The following is an 8,158-nucleotide window of genomic DNA, read 5'->3' on the forward strand; positions in this document are numbered from 1 at the left end:
CAGGTGGGGGTTCCTTGGAGGGAGGTTGGATCCCGGACTTCTGGCTGGGCACAGCAGCTGTTCTGATTGTCTCTGCCTGTTCAGGTGCCGTCTGGGCCCCAGCTCTCCTCCTGCCTCACAGGTCAGGTCCCTGGGGGCTCCCTGGACGTCCTAGGGATAATGTTTGGAGTGATCTGTGATGCTGGCATTTTCCAGAGAGGCAGTGAAGGTGTAGCAAGTGTGGGCTTTGGGGCCAGATGGCCTGGGTCTGAATCCGAGCTCACCATCTCCCAGCAGTGCCATCCTGGCCAAGTCCCTTCACTTACCCGACCCTTAGTTTCCTCCTCTGTGAAGTGACTATGACAGCAGTGGCTAGCTTGCCTGTCTTTTTTTTTTTCCCCAAAGTGTAAATAGGTTGGATTTTTATGACCATGCCTAAGGAAGGCAGAGAAGGGAAAGATCGAAGTGGAGAGTGTTGCTGATTCCCGAATTTTTACTGGAAAAGCAGAATAACTGGGTACCTGGAACTCAAGCCTATCTTCTAGAAGCTCCTTGGGATGTCTCGAGAGTGACTGGCCCAGCTGAGCAGCTAGAGATGCATTTATCGGACACTGGAGATGAGGCTTCATGGGGTGAATAGGAGTTCTTCAAGTGGAACCAAGGAGAAAAGACCTAGATCCCCGGTAGAGAGAGCGCCCGTGCAGAGAAGGAGGAAAGCACGAACTGTGTGTGCAGGGAATGACGAGCAGGTCGGGTGTGGCCCTGGAGGGGGTGTTGTTTTGAAGCTCACGACAGAGACTCAGATGAGGGGAAAATATCCAGGTAAATCTTTTCTTTGAATCCATGAAATCCGATTCTAATCCCTGCCCAGAACCCTCTAAACTGGCAGGAAATTTAATCTCAGTCAGAATCTAGGCTCGGCTCCTCCTGGGGCCCTGCCAAAATCCAGGGGGCCAGTCCTCAGCCCTGCTCTCCCGTGTGGCCTCCTCAGCTTACATCCTCCCGATCTGGGTTCACAGAGGGCCCTGGAGCCCCGTGACTTTCTCCCACTGGGGATTCCCATCTGTTTGTCCGAGTTGGGCATCACTGGGCCTGGGGTCCTGCTCAGTCAACGACACAGCTGTCTCTTCAGTTGTCTCTGGAGGGTGGTGGCCGTGATGAGTCCCCCTCCCTGCAGCCTGGGAGCAGCCCCCATCTTCCCGCTCAGGTTAGGGTCACCCCTCCCATGGCTCTGAGCTAGTTGTGAAGATCAGGGCGACAAAGGGCAGGAACTACTAAATCCCGGGTCAAGGACATACCACAGGCTCTGTATAGAAATGTTCAGAAAGAAAAGAGGAAGGAAAGAAAGAAGGAAGGAAGAGAGAAAAGAGGGATCATGTACAAAAATTACTTTCTCAGGCGCTGGTCCCGCCGGAGCATGATGCGGGAGGGCGGGTGGAGGAGGGCGCTGGGCACGGTCACCACAGCCTGACCCCAAAAGGGCTTAACCGTCAGACTTGTTACCAGTGAGGATGTGACCCAGGGAGGGGACCGGTGTGGAGAGGCGCAGGGCTCAGCTGTGCCATCGGAGTCCTGAGAGGGGCCGCTGTGTGGCCAAGGGGTAGTGGGGTAGTGGGGCTCCCAAGACACTGTGGTCCTGGGAATGAAGGCAAAGCCAGGTGCCTGGGAGAAAGCTCTTGACGCTAAGCCTCCTCCTTTTGGGGCCAGGCTGGGAGAGCCCTGGGATGACCAGAGGCTGCACTTGCTGCTGCTGTGTCTGCAATGTCTGCTAATGTCTGGAACCTCCGGTAAGGGTCCCCTGGGGTTGCGGTCATAAAAGACCATGGAGGGGGTGGCTTCAATCACAGAAACTTATTTTCTCACAGTCTGGAGTCCCAAATCACGATGTTGGCAGGGTTGGTTTCCCCGGAGGCTGTGAGGGAAGGGTCTTTGCTTAGCGTGTTGGTGGTCACCTGTGTCTTCCCCCTGGGTCCAGCTGGGTCCGGTTTCTTCTTCCTATGAGGACACTGTCCTGTTGGCCTAGGACCCACCCTGGGGGCCTCATGGACACTTGACCACCTCTTTGGAGAGCCTATCACCAAACAACATCATGTTCTGAGATACTGGGGGTTGGGGGCTAGGACTTTAACACGGGACTTAGGTAGGGGGGGCACAGTTCAACCATGACGCCTCCAGACAAGCCCACAGAAGATAGACATGAGGATCGTTTTACAAACGGGGAGCTGGAGGTTGAGGGAGGTCAAGTAACTTGCTCTGGATTGCAGAGCCAGCGAAGGAGCAGGTGAGCCTCGCATGATGCTGATGCTGTTGGGTGGCGCTCGGGCCAGGTCCCGGGGTCCCTGTGCAGGTCGAGAGCTCCTGGGGGCACTGAGAGGAGGAGGCAGGAGGAGAGGGAAGAAATTGCATTCTGAGAGCCACTTTGCTGGCCTTTTGTCTCTCTGCTCTTGCCTGCAATATGCTTGCATCTTATTACTCAGGCTAGGTAGATTTTTGCTTGGCTGAGCTGAGATCAAAAAGTAATTTTTCTTTTTTGCAACAGCCAATTAGAAATTCATTTATTTTCACATTACGGACATTTGGCAAAAATTTCTTTGGCAATTTAGTTCCATTTATATAGTCTGCATAAAGGGAGACAGTGAGACTGGGAAGAAAAAAAAGGCAAGGCCCCAGGCAAAAATTAAATGCAGAATCATGTATTAGAAATGAGATGTATTTACTATTGTTTTTGAAAATTAATGGTGCATTTTTAGCTTTTATAATGTAATTTAATGATGCAATTCATCTAATAAAAAAAAAAAAAGAATGCATTTTAACTCAGTCACACAGACCTACTGGGGCACAGCACAGAACACCTTTCTTGTGGGAAGGGTTTGGAACGGAATGCTTGAGGCCTTTCTCTCTCTGAAAGACAAAAAAAGAAAAATTGTGTGTGTGCATGTGTGTGTGTGTGTGTGTGCACATGCGTGCTCACATCTGGGGCATCAGCAGGAATCCAGGAAAAAGGACATTCTTCTTTTGCCCTATTGGTATTTGTGTTATGTTACCGTGGTGTGGGAGCAGCCGCTGGTTCTGGAAGCTCTGAGGGTGTTGGATGCCCCTGCCTGCTAAGTAAGCCCTGATTCTAAGACCCTGGCCAGGGGTGGGGGATGGGGAACGAGGCCCTGGTGCTCTGTGGGGCTCCATTCCTCCTGGATTCCAAGCGGGGGTGGACAGACTATGGTCTGGGCATCCGTCCCGCAGGGTTGACCACACTTGTGAATTTGGGTCCTGTTGGCTTCCTGGCTCCAACACGTCTCTCTCTAGTTCATGTCAAAGAGCCTGATTGCCACTTGCCATTGGTCTCATTTGGGCTTAAGGCAATGGAGGACCGTCCGGTGCTGCACAGGTTTGCTGGGAGACAATCAGGGAGGAGAGGGAGGAGGGAGGGGTGGGCGGGCATCAACTTTCCTATCGTGAGTCTGGCACTGTGGTGGCTGTTCTGTTGTTCCTCCACCCACGAGAATGACAGATCCTTGAGGTGGGTTCTTTCCTGTCTCGCTCATGCTGTATCCCCAGCCCACAGTATACCGTAGGCACGCACCTGAGAACCTTTGACTGGCTGACCGACGGATGGGCCCTGGGCTAAAGGCATGATGTGGAGTATCACAATTAACCCTTGCTCCCATGCACAGAGGAGGTAGGGCTCCCTGTTTTATAGGAAAGAGGTTATGTTGACCCAGAGAGGTTAGAGAACTTTCTTGTGTTCACCCAGCTACTAAGAGGCATAGCAGGGACCAAACTGGGATTGTCTCACTCCAGAGTACTTGCTCTTCACCACCATGGTGCTGCATACCATGTATGCAGTAAATGAATGAATGAAAGCATGAAGGCATGAATGGAAGGATGGATGGTTTTTCTCAAGGCTATCCAACTAAGGAGCTGGGATTTGGGCTCAGATTTTCTTTTTTTTTTCTTTTAAAGATTTTATTTATTTATTCATTTATGAGGCACACACACACACACACACACACACACACACACACAGAGACAGAGACAGAGACAGAGACACAAGGCAGAGGGAGAAGCAGGCTCCATGCAGGGAGCCTGATGCAGGACTCGATCCCAAGACTCCAGGATCATGGCCTGGGCCAAAGGCAGGCGCTAAACCGCTGAGCCACCCAGGGATCCCGGGCTCAGATTTTCTGATTCCCAGTTGAGAACTTCCTTCCTCTACTCCCTTTACCCTTAGCAGGAGGGAGGAGACCATAGATAGAAATAGGGGCTTTGTGGGTGGGGATGAAGGTCATGAGTGTAGAGGAGGCCCAGGTGTTCTCCGGATGCTGGGGTTCCCGGGAAGATGACCAGGGATGGGGTACAGAGTTATCCCAGGGGTCAAGCAAATGTCCAGGTCATTTTTATTCATCAGTTCCACAATTATTTATTGAACATCTACCTGTGCCTAGAATTCACCTGATCTCGTTGAGCCTTGGGAATTGGTTCTGTAGACTGAAGCTAACCCCTCAAAGTGTTTCTCAACAGGGCACAGGCACTGTTGGCAGCATGAGCTGGATGATCTGTTTGATTCCTTGGCCTGGCAGGATATGTGTCCCCACCCTCCCAGGCCGGGGTGTCTTCCAGTCATGGTGAGATCCCCAATGGCCTCCAACACCTGCCTTCGGTTGCAAATAGCAGATTCATGGAGATGCTGGAGGAGTAGGTGGGGTAAACTGTATGAAGCCAGGAGTAGGTGTTTTACACCTTCCTTTGTGTCTCCCTTCGCAACACCTCTCCCTCCTTCTCCTTCCTCCAGCCCCGCCAATGCCATCTCAAGCATTAGACGCTGTGGATCTCTCTCGTCCAGGCTACCAGCTCTTCCCTCCTGGCCTCCCCTGGCCTCCCCTGGCCTTCCCTCCTAGGCCTGCATCTGGCAGCAGCCCCTGGTCTTGACGTTCTGCTACTCCACCGGCTACCCCAGCGCTGAGGCCTGAACTTGGGTCTTGCAGCCTTGGCAGGAAGGAAGGAAAGGTGTGTTCTCACTTTCCAGGAGGGCAGCTCGGTCTGTGCCCAACCCTGTGCTGCACCAACTCCCAACATTGGAATTTGGCATTTTGGGGCTGCCTAGAGAATTTGCCAGGTGAACATAGTAAATAGACCTCTGTGTTTCTGGAAGTCTGGAATTGCACTGACAATATGGTGGCCATTGGCCACGTGTTGGCTGTTTAGAACTCGAAATGGGAATTGAGGTGTGCTGTCAGTATACAGTTGGTGCCAAGTTTTACAGACTTTGTGGCCCTGAGTGCAGCAGCAGGATGCTACACTTCTTTATTTTCCTGGGTTTAATTGGGGGGGGCTCCTCACTGGACTGACGGGGGGCCTGTCATCACTTATGTAGGGTGACCCTTCTTACTTTCTGGACCACGTAGACCTTGAAAGTCAGACATAACCCTCGCCAAACTCCCAGAGCTGGGATTCGGACCACTCGCCCTTGAGCACCTGGAGTCTGCTCACCTTCAGGGAGCAGAGAGGGCATGGAGGGGGACACAGCCCCTCCTTCTCCCTGAGCACCTAGGGTTTCTGTGGAAATCTTTTCACTCCCCAAGGCCCACCCGGAGAGCCAGTGCTTCTACAAAGGTGCTCCATCCTAATGTGCGGTTAAGGCTTCTCCTGTGGAACCACTGAGCACCTTTGGTACCTTGTATATCTCATTCTAGATGTTTTGCCTACCATGCTCTTCTTGGCTTCAGGTCCTGAGCGGCTGCACGCTGCCTGATTCAGCTCTGCACCCCTCCACCAGCCAGGCGCGTGTCCAACTCTCAGCAGTGTGGCTCAGGGTGAATTGAGGCTGTCAGCTGCCCAGAGATGTCTTTGCAAAGGCTCTGCGTGGAGGTCCCAGGCACGAACCTGAGCTCGAGCAGGTAAGAGCTGGGAATAGGGCTTTCCATTTCTCGGTGTGGGGCCGCCACCTCTGACACATACCGAGAGTCACCGTGCAGTGACTCACGTGGCCTGAGAGCTCACGGGGCTCCGTGCTGCACGCTTTGTGCACATCGGCTCACTCAATCCTCACGACAGCGCTGTTCCATAGGCTACATTAACCTCACTGCGCAGGTGAGGAACTGAGGCCCAGGGAGGTTAGGAAAACTGGCCATGGTCACACAAAGCAAGAGGCAAAACTAGCATTGGTCCCAGGCTTTGTGACCCTGGAACCCGGGTTCTCAACAACACAGCAGCTCTGCCTCTCACAGACACACGTACAGATCCAAGGACATGTGCAGACACGAGGACACATAGGTATACATATGCGAACGTGCATATGAAAACAGATCCATGTAGATGTGGAGACAGACACACAGACTCGTCCACCGTTACATGGCTACGCAGATGTAAAGCTACACCTACACATACACCCACATACGCCCTCACCTATATGTATCCCCAGACACGCACCTGCACACACACCTCCGGCCACTATCCATGTGGCCACTCGGGTAGAAGGAGGTCTCTCCGCTCGCCCGCACGTATACCTATCCACACACCACCTCCGCCCTTACATGTGCCCCTACACACATACCTGTACACACACCTGCAGCTACACTTGCAGACACCCCAACATGCACATGGCTAGCACACATGCAGGCGCACGCACAAAGCACACATTGGCACATGGGCTTGCCCGCCCGTATGCGGAGTCGGAGGCCCCCGCAACACAGCTAAGCATACAGAGGTGTGTGCACTCCCTGCTCGACACTCACTTTTGTCCGCAGAGAAAAACACAAATATACACACACATTTTGACATGCTTATAAGGGCACCCGCCCCCAGGGACGCAGAGCGCCCACCCCCCAGGCACACACACTCACAGGCACTCACTCAAGCACAGTGATCCAATTTAAACTGAAAAGGGAAAAAAGGAGTTGAAAATTAGAGGGGGGAAAAAAAGTCCTTCAGAAAGTATAAAGCTAATAAGCTGGCAGTGGTGAGCCGGCCGCCTTCACGATATCAATAACTCAGTATTGGGTTTCCAAAAAGACATCACATAATTTTTCAATGAGAAATCCATGAGGCCGGGAGATGCCGTAGTGGTGTGAATTACAATGCACACGCTCGTCAGCCGCCCCCGTCAGCACTTTCTCGGCCGCTCGGGCGGGAAGTGCTGTGGCTGCAGCCCGGGATGGTTATCGTTGCTATTATTTCTTTCTTTTGGAGCTTCAAATTAAGAACCCGGGACGCCCGTGGGTCCCTCCCTCTGCGGTCCCCTCCTCCCATTGTGCCCAGATCGAGAAGGAATGTCCTCACCTGATATTTTCTTGAGTGGCTACTCAGCTCTCCCCTGTCCTGGAGCCCTCATTCTGGGGAGGACTGTCTCTTGGGGCTTTGGGCACCAGGGTCAGGATGGGTGGGGTCGGGACGCTGGACACGCCCCTGGGTGCTGTGCAATGCAGAAAACTGTGTTTTCTTGTTTCTATCAGCTGGACCTGGGATTTTGTTTAGCAGAGCCAGCCTCTTGGGCAGTGGTTTCTGCTGAGGTTGCCCTCGGGATGGGATTTCTTTTTTCCCGGGGTGGGATTTTAATTTAAAAAGGAGACAGGGTTCATGGGAGGAGCAAGAGAGGGTCATCTGGGTGGAGGGCGTGGGCCATCTTTATGGAGCACTGAGCATATTAGGAGGAACTGGGTGGCGGCGGAGAAGGCACTGAAGCAGACAGAGCACTAGGTTTTGGAAAAGGAGGCTGAAGGCACTGCAGGTAGAGCTGAGCTTCCAGACTGTCCAACCCTCGTGTGCATCTTCTATTTGCACGAGAAGAGGATGCTCCAGATAGGCATGGGTCCCAGAACGTGAGCCACATGGAGCAGACCTGAAGGTAGCCTGTGGTCAGGAGCAAAGTGGGCTAAGACATGCTTGAGGCCATCCAGGCATTTGCCTTCTGGTTGGAGATGCTGGCTTAGGTTGAGAGGAGGAGAGGGCTGAGTACATCAGGTCTGGGAGTGGTCTGAAAAGGAATTCACAGTTCCTGCCTTGTGCTCAGGGTAGGGGTGGTCTCCTCTTAGGGTCTTCAGAAACCCAATTCAGCTTGCAGTGAGAGAAGATGTCAGCACCACCGGCAGGGTGCCCTGTCCATGGTGCCTATCTTCCCTCTTCTCCTCACCCTCAACATCTCTGAAGTCCACTAGGGCCAGCTTTGCAGATTATTCTACTTCAG

This window comes from Canis aureus, chromosome 26, assembly GCF_053574225.1.
Source record: "Canis aureus isolate CA01 chromosome 26, VMU_Caureus_v.1.0, whole genome shotgun sequence".
NCBI classification, from domain to species: domain Eukaryota; kingdom Metazoa; phylum Chordata; class Mammalia; order Carnivora; family Canidae; genus Canis; species Canis aureus.